Source organism: Nyctereutes procyonoides, unplaced genomic scaffold (assembly GCF_905146905.1).
Source record: "Nyctereutes procyonoides isolate TBG_1078 unplaced genomic scaffold, NYPRO_anot_genome, whole genome shotgun sequence".
Taxonomy (NCBI): Eukaryota; Metazoa; Chordata; class Mammalia; order Carnivora; family Canidae; genus Nyctereutes; species Nyctereutes procyonoides.
The window spans coordinates 10,738,893-10,763,915 of NW_026575121.1; positions in this window are offsets into that span (position 1 = coordinate 10,738,893).

The window sequence follows — 25,023 nt, forward strand, 5'->3', positions numbered from 1 at the left end:
TTCTGCTCCAGTATTGTTAGTTTTGTAGATATCAATATGTCTCTTCACTAAGAAAGTCTTGGTAAATGCATTCTGATCTGGACATAAGGTAGGTAAAGGTTTACTTATTACTCTTTATCAAAGTATTACTTAAATAGCCATAAAACAAATGCAATAACTAATAAATGAATAGTAGTGCAAAATTATTAAAATAACAAAAAATCATAGTTATAACATCACTTTTTAAGAACATGGAAAGGAATTGTTAATTGCATGTTAAGGAGGAAGTTCTAATCTTTGTTTCTAAATAGTTTCATCTTTAAAAATAAAAATGAGGTGATATTTCCTAATTTGATATCTAACTTTGAAATTATGAGAAAGTGTCAGGAACACTTAGTGCACTTACCAGACTACTCAAAATAGAGCTCAGCTGTGTAAAACTCTCCTTTTGATGCCCAGAGATGCTGAAAAACTAGCTTGGGTAGTGATCTCATAAAATAGATTTACAGGCTTAAGTTTAGAGTCTCTTCCTGTGTCAGTAGTGGAGTGATCAGTACTGAGGTGTGACTTACAAACATGGAGACCAATCCTTCATAGATCCCTAAAATAGTATGTTAAAAACATAATTCAGATGGGGTGTTAGAGAATATTTTATTTACTGAATAGGCATAGATTTAAAAAAAATATATCTTACAGGATAATGTACAGGAGTGAGGGGAGGGGTAGAGGGAAAGAGTGAGGAGAAGTAGACTCCTCCCTAAGTGTGGAGCCTGGACAGGGCTCTATCTCAGGACCGTGAGATCATGACCTGAACCAAAACCAAGAGTCAGGTGCTTAACCAAGCCACCCAAGTGCCCCTGAATAGGCGTAGATTTTGAAAATTGGAGCATTGCTATGTGGACTTAACGTGTTTGAGGGGAACTTGCATATTCAAGCATCTAGCTACCTGGTTATTTCTGCTTAAGTCGGTTCTGTGTCCAGAGTTGCATGCGAACTGAGGAAATGAAAGTAGCCCTGCACAGTAATTTGGAATGCCAAAAACAGGCTCTCTTTTACTTTATGGGAAGAAATGTAGCAAGCATGCCTTTGAAAACAGCTTAGATGGCCTGCTTTCCAAAGACTAAATAAGGAATTTGATCCCTTTTGTTCTAAGTGACATTTACCTCTGAAGAAGTCAGTACTACTCATTGCCTATCATCACTTCCACCACTATGACTATGAAGACAGAACCTCAACTTTGTCTGGGAGGGCAGATGTTTGTCTTTGGCGATTACCCGTTGAGTAGCTGATACTAGAAATCAGTTATTTACTGTCCACCTTACCACACCCTCATAATTCACAATTTAGCCTTTGATAGAGCTGCTTGTGCAAGTCAGTTATCAAGTGTTGTGGGACTTCTCCACAGGTCAGATTCTAAGCACATAGCATTTTCTCCTATACTTTTAGCAGGTCGTCAATAATTTGTTCTTCAAAGCTGAACATTTATTCTAGGGCAGCTACCTAATCTCTCCACAAGTTAGTATTATACTGCTAATTAAAAGGAAGGAAACAAAATCAATACAGGTGTTTTCCTGAAAAAGAGAAATATATATTGTAATTGTGGCCTGAAATATGGATGTGACCATTTTTAGAAAATGGGCTATAAAAAACACATCCCAGGTACCCTTTCAGATTTCCTCTGACTTCTCTGACTCCTGGACACCCAACCTCTTGCTCCTTCTCAGCAGCTACCCTGACCTCCTAACCCTCTATGGGTGTACACAATTTTTCTGCCTGAGGCCAACCAGACTTATATATTTGGTTCCCTGAAATACTAACAAACTTAAATAAAATACCACACCACAAGATTTAAGATCTGATCTTTTAAGTAGTTGCAGAAGAACCAAATAATGCAAACCAGGAAGTTCAGGGGCATTAAATTCTCCAGCAGCTAATTCTGACCATGGGAAAACATGAGATAAAAGAGAGCAGAGTAGATCAGTTTGCTTTCCCTTCTACCTCTTATAGATTGAGCCAAAATAAAATTTTCTTATTTGGCCTTTCAAGAGATGTTCCATGTGCCTGAGCAAAATCACCTGTGAAACAGACTTCTGGATCTTTCAGCAGCTCTTTGTGAAACAACGGAGAGCACTAGAAAGCATCATTTTACATTACTTCTCATAATATTCTCATTCACTTGAGTCTTTCCTCATTCTTAACAAAAGGTTTCAACCTTCTAAACAAAGTGTGGTCACTTAATGCTTTCCTAAGTCTCTGTTCTAGGAGATCCAGGCTAAGACCCAGATCATCAGCATCAGTTGAATCCAATGAAGTCAAAGAGAAGCAATCCCTTTTTCAAGACTTAGTTACTTTTTCATTATAGATTTTATTCATAAAAAATATTTATACAGGGTGTCTACTATATAAAGGCATTGCTGTAGGTTTGTGAGGAGGACTCTGTCTTCATTGAGGATATATTCTGGTGTGAAAAGACTCTCAATAAGTGAAGTAAATAAAGACATTATATCAATCTCATATATCGTAGATGGTCATAAGTATTAGGGTGAACAATAAATCAGGGAGGGGGATAGAAAGTGGATGTTATACAATTTAAAACAAAAAGGTGGAGAAAGCCATATTTAGAACGTGCCATTTATGGAAAAATGTAAAGGTAATGAGGAATCTAAGTGTATTTCAGGAGCAGAAGATACAAAAATATGGGAATAGCATATACAGAAAGTCTAAAAATTAAATGGTGTCTTGCATGTTCAAGAACTAGCCAGGAGGCCAGTATGGCTGCCGCACTATCAAAGATGGGAAAATCGTAGTAGATGAAATCACTGAGGTGATAAGGGGCCAGATCCTCATAGTTTTATGTTTTATATAACTCATAGCACTTTTGAAAGTGAAAGGTGAACCTACATATCTGGATAGTTCCCTAGCAAATGGGAACGAATGAGTGATACCCTATTTCCAGGCTATTGTAAGAATTTCAGACACTTGCTAAATAAAAAGCCACTGGAGAATTTTGAGCAAAAGAGTGACATGATCTAGCTTCTGTTTTGAGAATATGATACTAACCCTTGAGGGTAAGAAAAGGATTTAAAAGAAAAAAAAAAAAGGAGGGGCACCTGGGTGGCTCAGTCATTTAAGTGGCTGCCTTCAGCTCAGGTTATGGCCCCAGGGTCCTGGGATCTAGCTCCACATTGGGCTCCCTGCTCAGTGGGGAGTTTGCTTCTCCCTCTCCCTCTTCCTGCTTGCTCTCTGTCAAATGAATAAATAAAATCTTATTTATTTATTTATTTATTTATTTATTTATTTATTTATTTTTGTTTAAATTGAGGGGAGCAGTTAGGAGTCTATGGCAATCATGAGTGCCTGTACATCTGGAATGAACATATAAATCTGAAATTTGTGTTAATCAGTATAGACTAGGCTATATGCTACAATAACAAAGAAACCCATGTATCACATTTGCTTAAACCAGAGGTCAGCAAACAATGGTCTATAGGCCAAATGTAGCCCACCACCCTTTTGGGTACATGCAGTTTTATTGGGACACAGCCACATTCATTCATTTACAGTTTGTCTATGGCTGCTTTTTCACTCTACTGGCAGAATTGGTAGTTGCAACAGACAGTATGACCTGTAAGCTTAAAATATTTATCATCTGTCATTTTGCAGAAGAAGTTTGCTGACCTGATGCTTAAAGCAAAAAAAAACTTTATTTTTCAAGCAAGGTCTTTTTTCCACACACTCTTCCCAGAGAGGCTTACTTCCAAGCACTGGATTCATACATCAAAATTGGTTGCATCTCAAGACTCCACTATTTCCATATGAGGCCTTCATCATCACCAGATTTCACCATCACCATTAATCATGTGTGGGAAGGTCTCATACCAGCTCTTAGGTGCTTTGCCTAAGACAGATAGACATTATATATTGGTAGTGCCAATCCCAATATACTCACTTAACTGCAAGGGGTCTGGGTAATTTGAGGGAGAACTTGGATAATTGATTAACAATAAAAATTCTTGTCTAATGGTCATGAGTCCAGCCATGAGACTGGAGTAGCTAGCTCACTGAAGGAGAGCGTTTTCACAGAGGAGAACATATGTTCAAGGACTGTTTTGGGCCATTCCTAAACAATGGTAAGAACTCAAAAGATTAGGAGCTGGAAAGGAGAATAGGGTAGAGCAACCAGAGAAATATGTGTAAAACCAGTTACTTGCAAATGCCCTGCATGACAAGGCAAGGGAATGTATCAAGAAGGAAGGAATTATATGGCAAATGCTGATAGGCCATGGAAGAGGAGGACAGGGATTAGATGTTGAATTTAGGGAGACCACTGATAACCTTGATGATAGTCATTTCAGGGAATTGGAATGCTTCTGAAACCCTGATTGGAGTGTATTTAAAATAGATTGAGAAGCAAGGAATCAGACTGGAAAAATACACAAGTTATTTTGAGGAATTTTGCTCTAAGGAAAATAAGTAAAATGGGGTGGTAGATAGGTAATGGAGTCAAAAGAGTGAATTTTCCCCCTTTTTCAATGAGATGAAAAACCTCACATGTTGATGGAAGTGTTTTGATAGAGAAAAATGTTGATGCTAGTATGAGAGGCTACGGCTGGGACGTCCCTGAGTGCAGTAAGTGGAGGGAGATGGTAAACAAATAGAAGGGGGCTGCCTTTATTGAGAGCTTGACTAATACTCTGAGAGGAAATAAATTAATACTAGTAATGTCTAATCTCTTTGTTACAAAAACAAAACAAAAGCAAAAAAAAAACAAACTCAAAACACTCCCACTTTTCAACGTTTAGAGATCAATATCCTCTTTCTCTTTTCCTTTTGAGCAAAGTTAATTCTAACACACTCCCTTATTCTGAACCATTTTAGAAAGAAAACACTCCCAATTAGGTCAACAGCTTTCTGACTTTTAAACACGAATGTTTTAACCCTGGTAACACTTTATAATTAGTAAAACACTGACTGGATTTCTTTTAATTACTATAATCCTACTACCATCCCCATGGTGCTAGGATGGCCAGATGTTCAGCTTATATTTTACAATAATTGTGTAACTGAACCTCTAAAGAAGGTTTAAGTTATTTTTTTTCCATGGAAAGTAGCTCTTTTCATGGCGAGCTATAAAATTTCAAGTGGAAACTACATATTCTCTCTCTAAATGCTATTTAATTTTTCTAGTAGCAATGCTCAGGTACTGTATTTATTTCAAACTGTAACTTTTCTTTTTACCCTAAGTATGAAAAAGTGATTTTTCAAAATAAAGAAGAAAAGGTAAAATTAAAAGTCAGTGATAGCACAGACCTGTAATTGTACCTAATTTGTACCACATGGTTGTGTGTGTGTGTATGTGTGCATGTACGTGTGTGTTTTAATCGTGAATAAAACAAAGGGTAGGATTTAACAATCCCTTTTAGCATGTTAATTTCTCATTTTAACAAGACTTTTTTTTTTTGAGATACAATAGTTGACATGAATCCCATAAGTTTCATTACCTTTTTTCTTGCCCTTTTTAAAAAAACAGCTTGCACATCTCCAGCATTGCATAAAATACCCATTTGTAATTATGCTTAACCTTTCCAAAGCCTCTGAGTATAGTCTGCTCATTAATCTTTAACCTGACAAGCCTTGGGGGTTGTGAAATTAGTACCTCCATGTATTAGAGACACAGAGACCATAGACAAGGGGTACAAAAGGGGTAATTAAGAGGAGGTAAGAAAAGAAATAGAACAAAACTAGAGGGATATGATTATATTATGGTAGGTGTCAGTGAACAGCAGGGATAGTAGAATGCAAATCATAGAGTTCAGGAAATAAACCAGGCTATACAGTTTTAGAACAAAACCAATTTAATCATATCCTGTCCTACTCAAGTGAAAATAACTTGTGCCAAATTGATCTAAAATAAAGATTTTACAAATATGTAATCATACAGAATATGGATTGCCGATGCTTTTATATAATATTCCCCATATGCATTTTCCCATGTTAGACTAAAGTATAACAAAGGATATATTTTAAGTAAAACTAGCATTGTTGCCTGAAAAGTTAGTCTTCTGTGATGAAGGAAATGTCATATTTTTATCCATGCAGATGTTCATTAGTTCTGTATTGAATGTTGATGAAGAGTACTAGTATGAGCAAGATTTCTTAGTATCCTCTTTTCCTACATATCAAACTTAGCCTAGGCATTTTTGTGTGAACGGCTGAAGATTTGTTGCAATAAAGATACATGTAAGTTTATGTTAATATTTAACCATATTAAAATATTACATCTGCGTAGTAAGGCAAGATTTAAAAAAAATTTTCTGATGAATTTGTTTTTGACCAGTGTTATTCTTCAGAAAAGAGAGTCATTTAATGGTAGTTTTTACAAATACACATGATGAGTAAGAAATGGGGAACTATCTTTATGCCTTTATATTAAATGAATAGTATAAACCAGTTTTGTAGTTATTTCTTCTTGAATCTAGCGAAATTTAGAAAACTGCCAAGTTGCTATAATAGACTATAAAATATAGTGGGTAAATTAAGTTAGAAATTGATGTCTCTCTTGTATCACACAATCCAAAGGATAACTGAGCCCGGATGGCAGGACAGCTCTGTCAACTTCAAGTAGCCACTTGTGTTTGACATTTCTTACCCAATGGTTAGGAGAGATATTGAGAGTCCTGGACAAGCTTCTTTAAAGAGATTATCTGGAGTTCCCACGCATTGCTCCTACTTCTATCCCATTGGCCCAAGTTTAAGCACAGGCTTAAATCAAACTATAACAGGAACTGAAAAATATTGTATGTATGTGTCCAATTAAAACTAGAGGAATCCCTTTATGAAAGAAAGAAGAGGATACTCTATACCTAGATACTCGAAGTCTCAACCCCTTAGGTTTATACAGGTGCTATGTGTTAATCATCTAGAATTTGGTAAAATTAGAGAAGTTAAAAAAATACAATTTATTGCACACATAAAAATAAGCATGATTAAACATATAGATATATTTCCAGTGTTCTTCATAAAACACATTTGTGTATATTCATATAGTCCGTATGTGAGATAATTCGGCATGTAGACTGACTTTTTATGCTTTACTTTTTCATTGTCTTCAATTATCCCTTGGAGCCTTTTCTTGCCCATTCTCTGTCCTTGTTTTTTCTTGATTTCTTCATTAAGTTGAATATAATTTGGGGACTCATTCATTCATCAATTTGATAAGTATTTAGTAAACACATATTACATAACAGACATTATTGTGAAATCTTTGGATGTTGTAATAAATAAAACCATTAAAGATCCCTGCCCCTTAAACTCATGTTCTTGCTATGGAAGACGGACAAGGAATAATCAATATAATTAAGCAGCCCACAGGTTAGAAAGTCTAGAAGTTCTGTGGTTTAAATCATGCCATCGCCTTGCCAGAAGAAGAGAGCCCAGAGTCTTGGCAAGGTGGTTAATTACTCTGGCCAGGAAGGACCACACCTCCCTTACATTTAAAAGTCATTGACAAGAACTGATCATGTGGTCTCATCCAATAATAAGAGAGCCAACCACAAAGTACAGTCTTGCCAATTACTTTGTAGCAGTTGGTACACTGTGCTAATAATTGCCATGACTGGCATGTTGGATGCTGGAATTCAGAGGTTATTAGCTGTGGGGAACTTGAGGACACAGATATCATTGAGATGGTGACATTTGAGAAAAATTAGGGGAGATATTGAACTTAGTCATGCAGATATTTGGAAGAAGAATCCTCAAGGGCAGTGCAAAGATCCTAAGGCCAGGCTGCACCTGTCCTATTTGAGAGCATTTAGTAACATTTAGGAGTTCAGTGTGGCAGGAGCAAGTTGAGTGAGAGAAGACTGAACATGAGGCCAGTGATGTACTGAGGCCAGAACATGTTAGGCACTATAGGCCATTGTGATGACTTTGCCTTTACTACAAATAAAATGAGGTGTCATTGTGGGGTTTTGAAGAACTGTGTGAAAAGATTTGATTTATACGTAAAGGAAACTCTCGGCTGTTATATTGAAAATAAAATTATAGGAGAGCAAAGGTAAAGTCAAGGAACTAGTGTAGGGGCTATTTTAGTCATCCATGTGTTGAAGTGACTGTTGATGGTTTTCCAAACTACCTTTTCTTCTGGATACTCAGCCAGACTACATTTCTCAGTGTTCTTTGCTGTTAATGTGGCTATAAATTGGTAGTAAAAGTAACATATACCCATATTAGGTCTGGTCCATAACAAAATATGTGTCACTAACCACTTCCTTCCCCATCTACCAGCTGGGTGGGAAAATTGTCAAAAGTAGGACCTACTAGGTACAAGAAGCCTAGATTTCTTAGGGATTGCATAGATCTGATAATATCATTTCCCCAAACTTGCCACCAAATGTAATTAGTGTATGATATAAACTTCCACTGAATTTAGGTATGGAGACTTGGGGTTTATTACTTATAACTGTTAGGATCACATTACCTAATACAGAAATGGGACATTGAAGTAGAGTTTTGCTTAATATATGGCATTGGGTTAGAGATTAGGAGACAAGTGGCATTATGTCAGAGAATGAGAAGTTAATATTTCATGTTATGTAATGGGAAAACATTTGGTAAAAGTCTCTCATGAGAAATGTGGAAGGTGAATCACCTACCTCTATGTATATGGCTCTAGAGCAAGAAGCTTGCACAGGAAGGAAATTAAAATATTTATATTCATTTTCCACCTAAAAAATGAAATTAAGCTTTATCATTTTTTAAGTACATTGATTAACCCCAGAACCATCAAAGGTCATTAGGTCAGACAATTAGTTATCTGTCACATATAGTACCTGAGAGATTTTGCGAGAAGCAGGGGAGGTTTACAATGTGGAGTGATGAAGACCTTTACACTTGTCTGTTTTCATTGTGTTGCTTCATATTGCAGTTTATATGTGATCATTTGAGTGGATTTGTAGATGATACTTAGCTCTGATAAATTCACCTTATAAGATGAGAAAGTAGATTAAAATATTCTTACAAAATATTTTTCAAATTGAAATAGTATTAATTATGCCAGCAAAAGGAACCAGCAGGAAAATGGCTGATTCTTTTTATTTTAGTATGGATTCTTTGTAAGTCACATCACAAAATAAATAAATGATGATCTCATTAGATCTGATACATGACTAAAATTTGAAAATTAAAATTGTCAAGAATACTTTTGGAAATATGAATTTATATGCGCTGTCATTACGTATGACCCTTAAATGTGTATATTGTACCTTGAGACATTAGCTAAACATAGTGTAGAAATGTAATTATAATTATATGTGTATTGTAGGTATACCTGTGTGTATATAAATGGGGGTGGGGAGAGGAATGGAGGGGAAAGAGCAAAACATTCTGTAGATCGTAGTTTTAGATACCATGTAGAATGTTAATATTTTTACAGTGTTAAAAAAAATTTACTACTTTAACCACTTTCAAATATACAGTTAGGTAGTGTTAAGTATATCTATGTTATGTGAAACAGATTACCAGAACTTTTTCAAATCTGAAACTCTGTACCCACTGAACAACTCCTTTTTTTCTGTCTTTTGCCAGATTCTGTAACTACCATTCTACTTTCTGTTTCTACGAATTCGACTACTTTAGATACTTCCTATAATAAAGTCTTTTTGTGATTGGCTTATTTCACTAAGCATGATGTCCTCAAGAGTCCTCCATATTGTTGCCAACGGCAGGATGCCCTTCTTTTTCATGGCTGAATTGTTTCCCATTGTTTGTATATACCAAATTTTGTTTATTTATTTATCTGTCAATGAATATTTGGGTTGCTTCCGTGTCTTGAATATTGTAAATAGTACTACTATGAATATGGGCATAAAAATATCTCTCTGAGACGTCATTTCCAATTCTGAGTATATTCAGAAGTATAATTGCTGGATCATATGATAGTTATATTTTTGTTTTTTAAAGAAACTTCATACTATTTTCATAGGAGTTGCACCATTCCACAATTCTACCAACAGTGCATAAAGTTTCCTATGTCTCTACCTCCTTGACAATGCTTATTTTCCTTTTTTGGGGCATATATATGAGATGTATATATAAACTATCCTAATGGGTATGAGGTGTTGTGGTTTTGGCTTGCATTTCTCTTTTGATTAGTGACATTAGCATCTTTTGATATGCCTGTTGGTCATGTATATACCATCTTTGGAGAAATGTCCATTCAAGTCCTTTGCCTATTTTTAAATTGGGTTACTTGATTTTTTGTTGTTGCATTAAAATAATTATTCCTATATTCTGTATAATGACAATTCAGATATGATTTATAATGTTTTATCTCATAGGTTGCCTTTCACTGTTGATCGTGTCCTTTGACACACAGAAGTTAAGTTTAATATAGTTCCATTGGTCTATTTTTGCATTCATTGCCTAGCCTTTTGGTGTCCTATTCAAGAAATCATTGTCAAGTCCATTGTTATGAAACTTTTTTTCCTGTTTTCTTCTAGGAGTTTTATAGTTTATATCATACATTGAGGTCTTTAATCCGTTTTTAGTTAATTTTTGTACATGATATAAGAGAAAGAAACTACTTTTTTTTGTATATGAATATCCAGTTTTCCAATATCCAGATTTGCAATTAATGTTTGTTAGAAATTATCCTTTCCCTATTGAGTGGCCTTGTACCTTTGTGGAAAATCACTTGACTAAATATGCAAGGGTTCTCTATTTCTGGGCTCTCTATTCCACTGGTCTAGTTGTATGTGTTTGTGTCAGTGCCACGCTGTTTATATTACTTTAGTTTTGTGTTATGTTTTAAAATCAGTCTTCCAAATTTGTTGATGTTCTTCAAGATTATTTGACTACTTAAGATCCCTTGGGACTTCCTATGAATTTGCCTTTCTGCAAATAGTGTCATTGGGATTTTGACAGCGATTGCATCGAATGTATATATCACTTTGGGTAATAATATCTTAACATTATTATGTTTTCCAATTTAAGAACACTGGATATCCTTCCATTTACTGGTTTCTTTATTTTTTTTTTCAGCTTTTGTGATTTTCAGAGTACAAATCTTTGACCTCCTTGGTTAGATTTGTTCCTAAGTATTTTATTCCTTTTTTTATGCTATTATAAATGGAATTGTTTCTTAATTTCTTTTTGGATGCTCATTATTATGTAGAAACACACTGATTTGTATGTGTTGAATTTGTATATTCAGCTTTGATAAATTTATTACATTTCTTTTGTAACATCTTTAGGGTTTTCCACATTATGAGAGGTTGTAATCTGTGAACAAAGATAATTTTATTTCCTTCTTTCCCATTTTGATGCCTTTGTATCTTGACTGATTTCTCTGTCCAGGACTTCTCATTCTATGTTGAATAAAAGTGGTGAGAAGTGGCTTCCTTGCTTTGTTCCCGACCTTAGAGGAAAAGCTTTTGGTTTTTCACCATTGAGTTAGCTATGGACTTATTGTAAATGAACTTTATTATGTTTTTTTGTTATGTTATTCTTACTTTGTAGTTTTATATCATATATGAGTGTTGAACCTTGTGTTTTGTTTTGTTGTTTTCCTATCATTTGAGATGATCATTTGGTTTTTGTCCTTATTTTGTGAGCATAGTGTCTTACATTGATTGTTTTTTTCCTGCATGGGACCACCCTTGCATTCCAGGAGTACATTTCACTTGGTTGTGGTGTAGAATTCTTTTAATGTGTTGTTGAATCTTATTTGCTAGGACTTTTACATGAAATCAGGCATATTGGTCTGTATGTTTATTCTGTTGTTTTTGTCTGGATTTGATACCATGATGAATGAGTTTGGAAGTGTTCCTTTCTCTTCAAATATTTAGAAAGATTTCAGGAAAATTGGTCTTAATTATTTAAATATTTGGGAGAGTAGCCTAATAAAGTAGCCTAATAAATAAAGCCTAATAAAGAGAGTAGCCTAGAGCAGAGATTTTTTTTATTGGAAGGTTTTTAAATTATGAATTTAATCTTTTTTATTTATTCTGTTTATATTTTCTATTTCTTTATAATTCAACCTTGGTAAGCTGTGTATTTCTAAGAAATTTATCTACTTCTAAGTTATCCAATTTATTAACATACAGCTACTCATAGTATTATAATCTTTTTAATTTCTCTGGCATTGCTTGTCATGTCTCCTCCTTTACTTCCGAGTTTATTTTTTATTTATTTTTTTTTACTTCCGAGTTTAAGTGAGAATCTCTCTCATTGATTTTTTTCTATTGTTTTCCTATTCTCTGTTTCATTTATCTCTGCTCTAATCTCTATTATTCCCTTCCTTCTGCTAACTTTGGGCATCTTTTTCTCATTCTAATGTACACATTTATAGCTCTAAACTTCCCTCTTAGCACTGCCTTGGCTGAATCCCTTAAGTTTTGATATGTTTCATTTTCATTTGTTTTAGAGTATTTTCTAATTTCCCTAATGAATTCTTGACTCATTGATTGTTTAAGAATGTGTTGTTTAGGGATGGCTGGGTGGCTCAGCTGTTGAGCATCTGCCTTCGGCTGAGGGCCTGATTCCAGGATCCCAGGATCGAGTCCCACCTTGGGCTCCCTGCAGGGAGCCTGCTTCTCCCTCTGCCTGTGTCTCTGCCTCTTTCTGTGTGTCTCACATGAATAAATAAATATTTTTTTTTAAAAAAAGAATGTGTTGTTTAATTTCTATATATTTTTGGATTTTTCCTTTTTCTTTGTGCTGTTGCTTGAAATCATACGAAATATCTTTTCTGATCACAATGGAAGGAAACTAAATCTTAAAATTCCAATTATCATGTTACTATTCCTCACTTCAATTTTGTCAGTATTTATGTCACCTATTTAGGAACTCTGAGGTTTGGTGCCTACATATAATTGTTATGTCTTGTTGGCTAATAGGCCTTTTTTATTATTATATAATATTCTTCCTGTAATCATTTTTTATTGAAAGTCTAGTTGATCAGGGCACCTGAGTGGTTCAGTGGTTGAGTATCTGCCGTTGGCTCAGGTCTTGATCTCAGGGCCCTGGGATTGAGTCCCGCATCATGCTCCCAACAGGAAGCTTGTTTCTCCCTCTGCCTATGTCTCTACCTCTTCCTCTTTCTGTGTCTTTCAGGAATAAATAAATAAAAGCTTAAAAAGAAAGCCTAGTTGATCTAAGTATAGCCACTTCAGCTATTTTTTGTTTACTATTTGCATGTAATATCTTTTTCTGTCCTTTCACTCTCTGCCTGTGTAAGTCCTTAGATGTAAGGTAAATCTCTTACAGACTGGACTGCATATAGTTGAATACTGTGTGATGATTTTTGTTTTTGTTTTGTTTTTAAATATTTTATTTATTTATTCATGAGAGACACAGAGAGAGAGAAAGAGAGAGAGATGCAGAGACACAGGCAGAGGGAGAAGCAGGCTCCATGCAGGGACCCCATTGTGGAACTTGATCCTGGGACTCCAGGATCACACCCTGGGCCAAAGGCAGGCGCTAAACGACAGAGCCACCAGGGATCCCATGTGTGATTATTTTGAAAGTATATTGAGCCAATCTATATTTTTTGATTGGCAGTTTAATCCTTGTATATTTAAAGTAATTACTGTAGGGAAGGACTTACTGTCTTCTGCATGTTTTATAATTTGTTTTTGTCACTCTTTTCATCTTGTTCTGCCTTTCTTAGCATTTCATTGATTTTCTTAGTGATATACTTTGAATTCCTTCTTAGTTACTTTTGTGTATATTCTACATTCTTTGTGGTTGTCATCACAATTATACAAAACATCCTAAAGTTATAGATTCAAATTTTAACATAACAGTTCATTGTAGACCAAACCTCCACTGTTTGTAGTGTCCCTAACACACTTTGTATTATAGATGTCATAGATTTCACAATGGAATCACAATGGAATGAAACTAAATCTTTAATTTTCAATTATCATGTTACTATTCCTCACTTCAATTTTGTCAGTATTTGTGTCACCTATTTAGGAACTCTTTATATATTGTGTACCAGGTAACATAGATTTATAGTTTTTTAAGTTATGTTTTTGTCATTTAAATTTTACGTACTAAAATTACAGTAGAACAGGCTAGAATATTCGCTCATGTGTTACCTTTACTGGAGAACTTTATATTTTATTATGGCTTCATGTTGCTGTCCATCATTAGTTCATTTTAATTTGAAGGAATTCCTTTAGCATTTGAGGTAGAACAGGTCTAGTGGCAATGAATTTCCTCAACTTTTGTTTTTCTGAGAAAAATCTTAATATTGCCTTCATTTTTGAGAAATAGTTTTGCTGGGTACAATATTTTTAGTTAACATTTTTCCTTTTAGCATTTTGGCTGTATCAACCCTCTCCTCTCTAGCCTTTTTTTTTTTTTTAAGTAGGTTCTATGCCTAGTGTGGAGCCCAGTCTGAGGCTTGAATTCATCCTGAGATCAAGAGTTGGATGCTCAACTAGCTGCCACCCAAATGTCCCTCTTCTAGTCTTTTTAAGGTCCCTAAATTATATATTGGCAGGTAGAGCTTCAAAAAATGAATTTGGAAGGAACATAATTGAGTTCATAAATTAGGATTATAGTTTTTTATAAATTATAAAGTCAACATTTTTGCTCATTTTAAAAATATAGTTGGATTGTTCTGATATTGTCAGTCAAATGCAATTATTTGTAAAACAGGTATCTTACAGTTTCAAAAATATGTAGCATTAGGTGTATTGAGATGAATAATAATAATGAAAACCACATATATTATCTGATAGTGCTTGCTTGAGGCAGTCACCTTTATACTGGCAATTTTCTATGTAATTATTCAATAAACAGACATTTGTTTAGAGATGTCCTAATAACCAATAGGTTGCTTTCTAAAGCAAATCATTGTTTCTTTGTTCAACATTTTAAAATGGAAATGCTTGCTTTTATCACTGAGGCCAAGCACATGTTTGAGTATTAAGAGAAATCCTAATACCTGGAGACTGCCCAGAAATCAGTTTTTATGTACAATATACTTGTAAGTTTTCATTTTTTTTTATCGTGTACTCCTAGAGACCTCTTAAATTATCTCATACAGAAGTTGTGTGGACCCTACCTCTTAAAGATAAAAAGTCTTAAAAACAAAATTGAAATATCAATTAGACTGGAGAAATTAAAGCACTGACAATATCCTTATTATATCCTGCCTTGAGTGGAGGTTAAGAACCATTTTTCGCTCTCTTTGTACTATATTTAGCCTAGCACTTTGTGCAATTAGGCATAGGAGGAATGGCCAGATGATGGTGCTGGTGATGATCTCTTACTATTATATGTTATTATTGATCTATGAGTCTGCATTTATTTTTTTTTATTTTATTTTTTATTTTTTTAAATTTTTTTTTATTATTTATTTATGATAGTCACAGAGAGAGAGAGAGAGAGAGAGAGAGGCAGAGACATAGGCAGAGGGAGAAGCAGGCTCCATGCACCGGGAGCCTGATGTGGGTTTCGATCCCGGGTCTCCAGGATCGCGCCCTGGGCCAAAGGCAGGCGCCAAACCGCTGCGCCACCCAGGGATCCCCTATGAGTCTGCATTTAAATGGTCTTTGTGAATCACCATTAATTCCATATGGCTAAGAGAAGTTTGTGTCCTCCACTCATTTGGATATATCATTTGTTTACAGTCATGTATTTTTATTGTTTTCTGTTTATAGTTTTTTCAAATTATCTTTAATTTCATTGTTTCATCATTTTGTCAATATATCCTATGTAATTTAGAAAAATTATTGAGTTTTCATCTCAACTAGGCTCTTACTATCAAATCGTGTATTCAGGTCTTGCATTTTTTTTCATTAAATTTTCATAGTCAGTGTGGATCATTTAATATAAAGTACCCAAATGCTGTCTCTCAAGATCTTAAAACTTCTAAAAATTTATGTTTATATAAAGTATATAAACAAACACAACTGAGCATGGAATATAAACATCAGTTAGATGTTAGACAAAGGATATTTGTATGCGATGGGATATTGACTAAACTTATGTTAAACTGTGATTGTGCAACTGAAAATTACCCTTTTCTTTCAGAGCACTTTTCTCAAATGTAGTTAGATAATTGTTACTATTTCTTTAGAAACTTTCTTCTGCACCAAATTATATGATCAATGAGGACAGGGATTGGTCTTGATCACTTGGTCATGGTGGCTGGCATGTATTAGATTCTCAATAAATATATGCTAAATAAATGAATAAAACATTAAATGAATGATTCATGTGTGGAATGTAATTCTAACTTCTTACTACATATGACCCCGTGGTTCTTAACTAAAGGTAATTTTGTTCCCCATGGAACATTTGGTAATATATGGAAACAATTTTAATGTCACAACAGGGGGCATGTGCTATTTGCTTCTAGTGGCCAGGAATGTTTCTAAACATCCTTCAGTCAATAGTGCCATGGTTGAGAGCCCCATAATAGCCTGATTGGTCAGGCTGCTGTATTCCCCCAACCATATCTCTGGCCTATTTCTTTCCTTTCCTATACTCAGGCTATCTTGAACTATTGCCGGCTGCTTGTCTACACTAAGCTTCTAGGGCCTATCCCATGGTGATCTTCTACTTGGAATATTTTTTTCTTGTTATCTTTTGAATAGTTAATTATTCATTCTGTTTGATTGTTTCAGCTTAAGTCAACAAACATGCTCTAAATCCTTATGTCATTTGCTACACAGCAGTATTGAAATCTGTAATTATGTGTATGTATCTGCATCACTTTCTATTGGAATCCATATTCATAACAGTAGGGACTTTGGCATAATGATAGCACATATTAAGTGCTGAAAAATTTAAGTAACTGAAAAAATATCAGTGTTGTTGGAATATATTGGTAGGAGACTTATACATAGTAAATATGGATAGTTAGGCAAGATCCTATAAGCCATGCAATATCATTTGGAATTTATCCTAAGTTCTATAGGGAGCCATTAAATGGCTTTAAAGGGAAATTGCCAGGTCTGATTTTTTTAAGATCACCAGCTGCTCTGGAAATAATGAATAAAAATGAAGAACATAGGATCAGGATAACCAGTAAAGATATGAGAATGGTCTACATAGTAATGATGGTTTGGATTCTTGGTGCTAAAAGTGGAAAAGGCAAGATGCGAATGGATTTTAAATCTATTTGAAAGTGAAAGCAAGGACAACCTTATGTTGGATATGGAAAGAAATGGAGTCATTAAGGATAATCTCTTAGTTTTTAACTTGAACAACTGGTAAGAATTGATTCTAGTTCCTGTCTTGGAGAAGGTTAAAGAAGGAAAATGCTTTAAAAGAAAATAAATAAAGGGCACCTTGCTGGCTCAGTAGGAAGAGCATCTGATTCAATCTCAGGGTCATAAATTTAAGCCCCATGTTAGATGTAGAGATTACTAAAATAAATAAATAAATAAATAAATAAATAAATAAATAAAAATAAACACAAATAGGTATCAGGTTTAAAAACTATATAATAATGTCATTTGAGCCATATCATATTTGTGTTGCTTTTACAACAATGAAGGAGGAGTATTAATTTATTGGATGTCTGGAGTTTAGAAGTGTCTGTAATATATCATTTTGATAATTTGAATTTCAAGTTTATCATCATATAGACACTGTTAAAAACTTAAGCCTACATCAGATTTTTGTGGAATGACTTTCTGTTAAATACCAGACATGTTATATACCAAGGAGCAAAATCTGTGGCTTACTAACATTTAGAAGTGAAATAAAATAGGAGATGCAAATACAAAAGACTGTGAAAGAAGCCAATGAAGAGGACAGGAGTCCACAAAGCAAAATGTTCCCTGAATGAGAGAGTAGCCACTTGGAGCGAATGCACAGAAGTTGTCAGAACAAAGCAGATCCTTAGATTTGGTAACATTGGTGAGAATCCATATTTATGGAATTGTGCCAAAGGATAGAAATGAAAGCCAATTAAAATGGCTTCATATTTGAATGGTAGTGAATTGAATGGAAATAGACTTCTAGAGAGCTCTTTTGAGAATTTTTGTTATGAAGTGGACTAGCAATGTGGGATAGTAGCTATAGAGAGTCATGTGAGATCCTAGGAGGATAATATGGATCATGAGATAATGTTGGAATGCTGATGGAATTATATGCTTGAGAGAAGGAAACTTAAGGTGGAAAAGAGAAAATAGCAGAGTATTCTGGTTATAAATCTATTGTCTCTTAACTCCATGCCCCTTCTTTGTTCTACTCTGTGAGATTTGACCAGTGAAGCTACAGACACATTTTCATTTACCTGCTAGTTTTGTTGTTAGGTTCCACCAATTGGAGGCACTAGAAGAAGCCTGGAAGTAGAACTAAGGGAAGAAGGATCTTCCTTTGTGTTTATTTGTTGCTCCTATCAATGCCCTCCCAGCTTCCCCCGGTTCCAGTGTCTAGCTTGCTGCCATATACCTCCAAAAACAGTCTCAGTGAACCTGCTCAAGCCGGAAGCTCATGTGGAGCTCGGAGCTAAGAAGTGTCCCATTCTCAGTGAGCCATGTTCCAGGTCCATAGGGCTTTTCTATGAGGGTCTAATAACCTCAGGCTTTGTCCTGTGTTCTTCAACTATAGAGAGCTGCCTCCTGTAGTATTGACCTTATGGCTTTTCTAATCCTCCAGCATGTGTGTAACTGATTTACTACCTTAAATTCTCTACAATGAAGTAATGAGCATAGTTTTGCTGTTCCTGTGGAAGCACTGACCTATTTTGGGAAAAATGATTTTGTCTCAACTGTGGCCAGAGAAAAGGTAGGTTGCAGGATGATAAACATGCAACACGCTCATCAACCATAAGTGAGAGAGGAAAGGATATCATTTACAGCAGCATGGAGCGTAAGTTAGATGGAAGGTTAAAACACAAACACAGCCACTCCTTGGGAGGCAATAGTAGCAAAAATTAAGAAGTTCTATATGAAGACACTATCGAGAAAAAGCATGCTGCTTTATTTTCTGATGTTTCGATCCAGCTTGTACTTCACCACTGACTACTGAAGAAATAAACCAATAAGTGAAAAGTCCAGTTTTGAAGTAATATCCTTAAAGAAAAGAGCCAATAAGGAGCTAGTATTGATCTAGTGGATAAGAATAAGGAATAGGATTTCTGTGAAACACAGGAAAGGCTACCCTATGCAGCATTTCTCAACCCCTTTAGACAGTTACTCTATTTTTGTAGCATGCTATGATTAGACTATTTCACATAACTATAGCTTGAAAATGATAATTTTGAAGAAATCTGACAGGACATGACCTCTTATATAATGGCTTTGACGCTCAACTCTTACTCTAGCTCAAGGAAACAGTCTCCAGGAAATTAAATCTTATTAACAAAATACATATGGCGGGCGGGAGTGCCTGGGTAGCTCAGTCAGTTAAGCATCCAACTCTTGGTTTCAGCTCAGGTTGTGATTTCAGAGTTGTGGGATAGAACCCTGTGTCAGGCTTCATGCTCTGTGCAGTCGGTTTGTCCCTCTCCCTCCCAATCTGCCCCCTCAACTTGTGTGTTCACAGTGTGCTTGTGTTCTCCCTCAGAAATAAATAAATAAATAAATAAATAAATAAATAAATAAATAAATAAATATCTTTAAAAAAACATGTGGAACAGATATAGCTACAAAATGCCCACTTATTGACAGCTGGAGTTCTTACACAAGGCTAGAAATGTGGCATTTAATGGCAATTATTTAATGGCATATATGTAGCTTGAATTCAGATAAGCTACATAAGAGGAGATCATTAATTGATCATGGGAACCACTGCATGGAGCCATATAAAGTATCATTATAATAAATTATATTTTCAAGCACTTAGTATGTGCCATTTTATTCCACTAACTCTTTATGTCCACTTACTCCTCCCCCAAACTCTCTGAACTAGCCATTATTATGTCCATTACATATATATAGAAATTGAGTCACGGACAGTTCAAGTAACTTGTACAAGTTGTACAGGTAATAAGTGGTGGAACAGGTTTTGAATCAGGGTGGCTGTCTTCACAGGCAGTACTTCTGTAGTATCCTTAGTTTTAGTTTTCATCACATTCTTTTGGAAGGAAAGAGACATTGGGCTGAAAGCTTGTGTAGAGATAAGCGATCAAAGGGAGGTTGAATGGATCTTATATTTCATAGCCAATGAATATCTTAGCTGCTCTCTCCGGGAAGCCAGGGCACTGTCATTTTCCTCTGATACTCTCTTTTTTTGGGTTCCTTAGCAACCTATACCCTTGCTGAAGAAAATGCATCCTTTCTTTAAATATACTGATAAATTCAAACACATTTTGGTCTGACAAAAAAAAAAAAACAACATTTGGTCTCATTGTAATTTCTAGATTTATATCTTTAAGATTAGTGTTCAGCAGTTAATTTATTTCCCTTTATTCCAAATTTCAGATATCCTGCCATCAAAACACTTACATACTTATAAAAAGCCTCAACTGTCCAGGCACACTCCGATTCTAATTTTCTTCATAAAATGTCCTGTCCTGTCATAGCCCAGCCCCTTCATGTTTACTCCTTTCTTAACAACTTTGTCTTTGCAGGTTAATTCCATGTATTTATCATATAATTTAGTCTTCCAATAGGAAACCCTTAAATACAGAGCTCTTTTCATTCTGTGATAGCTCCTAAATCACTTGGCATAATCAGCATGAGTTTGTAGAGTAAATAAACCATCTTGGAGATTGCTCATTAACTGATTGAAAAGTCTCTATTTTCAAAAGTTATTTTTGATAATACTACCATACATAATGTCTTGATTTTTATTCACATTTTTAAATGAAAATTTACTGCTTTAATATATTTGTTTATTCTTGTATTTAAATTGAATATTCACTGAATATTCACATAGACATTCCTAATTTGTTAGTTTTGATAACTATATAGTCTTATATTAAAATCAGAAGTCAACATATTTGATTTTAACTTCTGATCACTAGGGAAGTCAGTTTAACAATTCTAAGGGACACTATTTGTCACCTTCTAGAGAAAAGAAAGACCAGGTTAGTGTAGATGGAATTTACTCTTTTAAATTTGGTGATTCTAGGGCAGCACAGGTGGCTCAGCAGTTTAGCACCTGCCTTTAGCCCAGGGCATGATCCTGGAGACCCACATCAGGCTCCCTGCATGGAGCCTGCTTCTCCCTCTGCCTATGTCTTTACATCTTTCTCTCTCTCTCTCATGAATAAATAAATAAATAAAATATTTTAAAAATTGGTTATTCTATAGAGATACACAGAGAACAAACATATGGTTTGTATTAAAATCATATTAGGTTTAGATAGTGTTGCTTTCCCCTTCTTCTCCAGACTGAAGTATAACCTCTGCATATTTATACTATGAAACTCTTCAGTGCTGTTCTTGTCAGGGGCTGATTTGTGACTTCAAAATTCATCTAGAATTTCTGCAACCAACCTTCACTTTATCCCCACTCCAGGTGCTTTTGTGTTTTGAAAATGTGACATTTCTCCTATCCAAATGGATCAGTTACTTATAAAGGAAAACTTAGCTGTGTGTGATATTTCTGGTTAAGTCAATAAATATTTCATTGCTACATATCCTTTGTATCTTTAAAATCCAGTCATCCCCTTATTTCTGAGTGGAAAGGGAAATCATTATGGGGGCCTTTCATCTTATTAGGAGATGTATCCTTGGTTTCTATTAGGAAATGTATTTGTAATCTTCTAAAAGTTCCAGCATCACAAGTTTTGAAGTGAAACTACCCATAGCAACATTTCCTTAAACAGAATTTACAAATGTGTCATAAATATTTATACTTATCAGTAAACATTCTGAATGTATATATGTGAAGAACTCTATACCTCACATACACATGCAAGCCTATACATATACAGATCAGGGATCAGCTAGTTTATGTTATTTAAATCCCAAATCTGGCTATTTCGACATACTGCCCAGAGAAGAGTGGCTATAAATCATTCATTTTCATTTTTGTTGTTGTCCTCCTAAGACTTAATGGAAATGGCAAGATTTCTAGCCCTATACTTCTCTCCTTCTTTCACTTGTCCCTTGGTTAATTAATGGGTAAAGTTACCTAGTCTACAGGGCTTATAGCTAATCAGGGAGTTTCATTTATTGGTTTAGGTAAAAGCTTTCAGAATGTTAATGCATCACCTGAGGTGAGCCTGGGAGCATACTTTTGGCAGGAAATACTTCCAAAGAGAATAGTCTGGAAAGAACACTTAGCTCAAGCTTGGAATTTACCTCTCCAGGAAGCTCACATACTTTCTCATCTTTCCCTATTAATTATTCATCTGTTTTATCTATTTATATTTAGCAAAATGGATAATTTTAAGTAGGTTTGTGTTTTTTTTAATTATCTTTAATATTTGGATGCTCACACAGACACTGTTTTCCTCCTCTTTAATCTTTCCTCTCATCCTCCCAGAAGCAACCATCAATCTTTTGACATATTTTATTCTCACTTTTGATACTTTGATTTGGCAAAGTATTCCCGACAGAAGTTTCCAATGCCCTTTTCGCTGAAAGACCTTTACCTTGGCAGATGTCTCCCTAACCTAAATATTTGCTTGTGATCTTGCCAAATGTTCCAACAATGCTGGGCAAAGTACAATGATCTTTCTCAGCAGAGATATTAATATTTCTTTTGGCCATTTTGTTAAGGATTATTGTAGCACCCACTTTGTAAGGCACCAAAGACACAGCAGATCATAAATTCCATCTGTAGCAGACTTTATTTCTCCCTGTTTCCCCAAAGAGGAAGCATGTTTAATATGAACCCAGAAACGCTGCCATTCCATTTGTTCAGAAACTGCAGATTTTTGAGCCTTCAGATTTTCTGTAAGTGATGCCAGGGGTAGAGAAGTACCAGGGAAAAGCAGCACAAGGCCTGGTATGTGGAGCTTGCAGGCTGCTGAGGCCTCTGTGGTTTTTTGACTCCTTTTTTTTGTGTAAGTACTGAGTTTTGCAGTTGCTAGCATGTCCCACCTGTTGGCAGTCCCCCCCACCCGCACCCCAGCTAGTTTCTTTCCTGCTGGCTTTGCTTTTCAGACATGCGGGCAAACCCCTATGGTACAGAGGCTCTTTCACATAGCAGAAAACACACTGAGCAGGACTCACCCACAGATTCCTTTGGTTTCTAAGTTTTTGAAACAGCTCTGACTTGGAGAGCTCTGTAGTGGAAAGGCTCTACTCCACAGTTGTTAACTATTTTGCAATCCAAGTACATCACCACACTTCCACTCTAAAGACACGCAGGCAACCTGTTGCTTGTGAATTGCTGGAGCAGTCAGTGATTTAATTTCAAGCATGTACTTCAGATGTGGGAACGAAGACAGAGTGATACCTGCATAGATACAAGCTGTGTCCCCCTCAAGGTGGATGCCCCATGGAGGTCAACAATTTGAATACAATAACAAGTTCCGCATTTTGAAATTGATCTAAGCATTTCTAGAATTGTTTCCCAGGGAGATGGAAATGGGGCTAGAAGAGAAAGGGGAGTTTTAAGGATCTATGAGGAGGGATTCACAGTAACTTGTTGAAGTTTGTAAAAGACATCTTGACTTAGGAGAAATAGCACTTGCTTACAAGCTTTGTTCTCTATCTACCAGTAAAGAGAGGATATAATATACATCTACATGGCTGAGGAAATCCAAGTTAAAAGACAAGAGTATTTACTGTTATTTTTTTTTTAGTATTTACTGTTATTAATGCCTATAATGCCCACTGAGGAAATTATAGACAAATGCTCTCATGAACACAATTATGTGATCCACCACCCTGGCCATAGATGACTGGACCTTGGCAGGCACCTGACTGAAGATCTTCCAGTCCAGATGCTCACCACCTTACTAAATAGAATAAATAGAAGACCAAGTAGATTGTGCTTTAGATTTGTGCAGGTTAAAATTCTCTGAGCTTTAGTTAGCCTTTAGAGCAGTTCCAGCTTTGGTGCTCTCCAGAGTCCAATCATTGCCGAACTATCCTATTTCTCTGTTTCTTCCATCCCACAATTCAATTTTAAGTGTGATATTTGTTTTTTGTTTTTTTTTTTTTTTTTAGGAGCCCAACCTCCACTAACCATCTCTCTAGGCTGTGGCTTCTTGTTAACTAAAGCTCTGATTGCATGAGCATTAAAAATATATATATATATATAGATATATATATATATATTATAGACCTGTGCTATCCAGTAGTAGTAGTAACTGTTTACATATGGCTATTTAAATTTAAGTTGAATATCATATTAAAAATTCAACTTTTATGAAGTATCTAAAATAGTCAAACACATACAAGTAATAGAATTGTGGAGAATTGTGGTGATTGTGGAGTTGCGGAGAAGCAAACCATTGTTACTCAAGCACTAAGTTTCCTTTATGTAAAACAGTTAAATTCTAGAGTTCTGTAGATCTTTGTGTCTATAAAATTAGCAATCATGTGTTGTACATTTGCAATTTTGTTAAGAGGGTAGATCTCTTGTGACATGTGCTTACCTTAATAATGATACAAAAATTTAGTTCCTCAGTCACCCTAGCCAACTTTTAAGGACTTGGTAACCACATTGAGTTAGGGACAAACCAGGGCTAGGCAGGGCTAGGTAGCAGGCCACGGAAGCAGGCTCACAAAAGTCCCAGAAATGCTGTGGTATAAGGAAACCAGATCACCCTGCCCTAGGCGTGGGTGAGGAGGGTGTCTTTTTATGACAGTCATCTGTGACCAACAAAGAATAACTAACCAGACCTCAAAGAAGTAAGCCATTAAAGATGTTATCTACAGTCCTTACTCAATGGTGATGCCAACAGATAATGTTAAAAGGATTTAGGTTCCCTGACTAGGCTCTCAATAAAAGACCAACCCAACAAGCCCTCAGTAGCAACCCTGTTGGGACCCCTCCCATTTCTGAGAGCTTTCTCTGCATCTTTGCCTAATAGACTTCTATTCCTTTACTCACTTTCCTGTGTCTGCAAGATTCATTCTTCAACTCCGTGAGACAAGAACCAAGCTCTTCTGTATCAACATGTGACTATGACTATCATATTAGACAGTGTATCTATAGAACATTCGC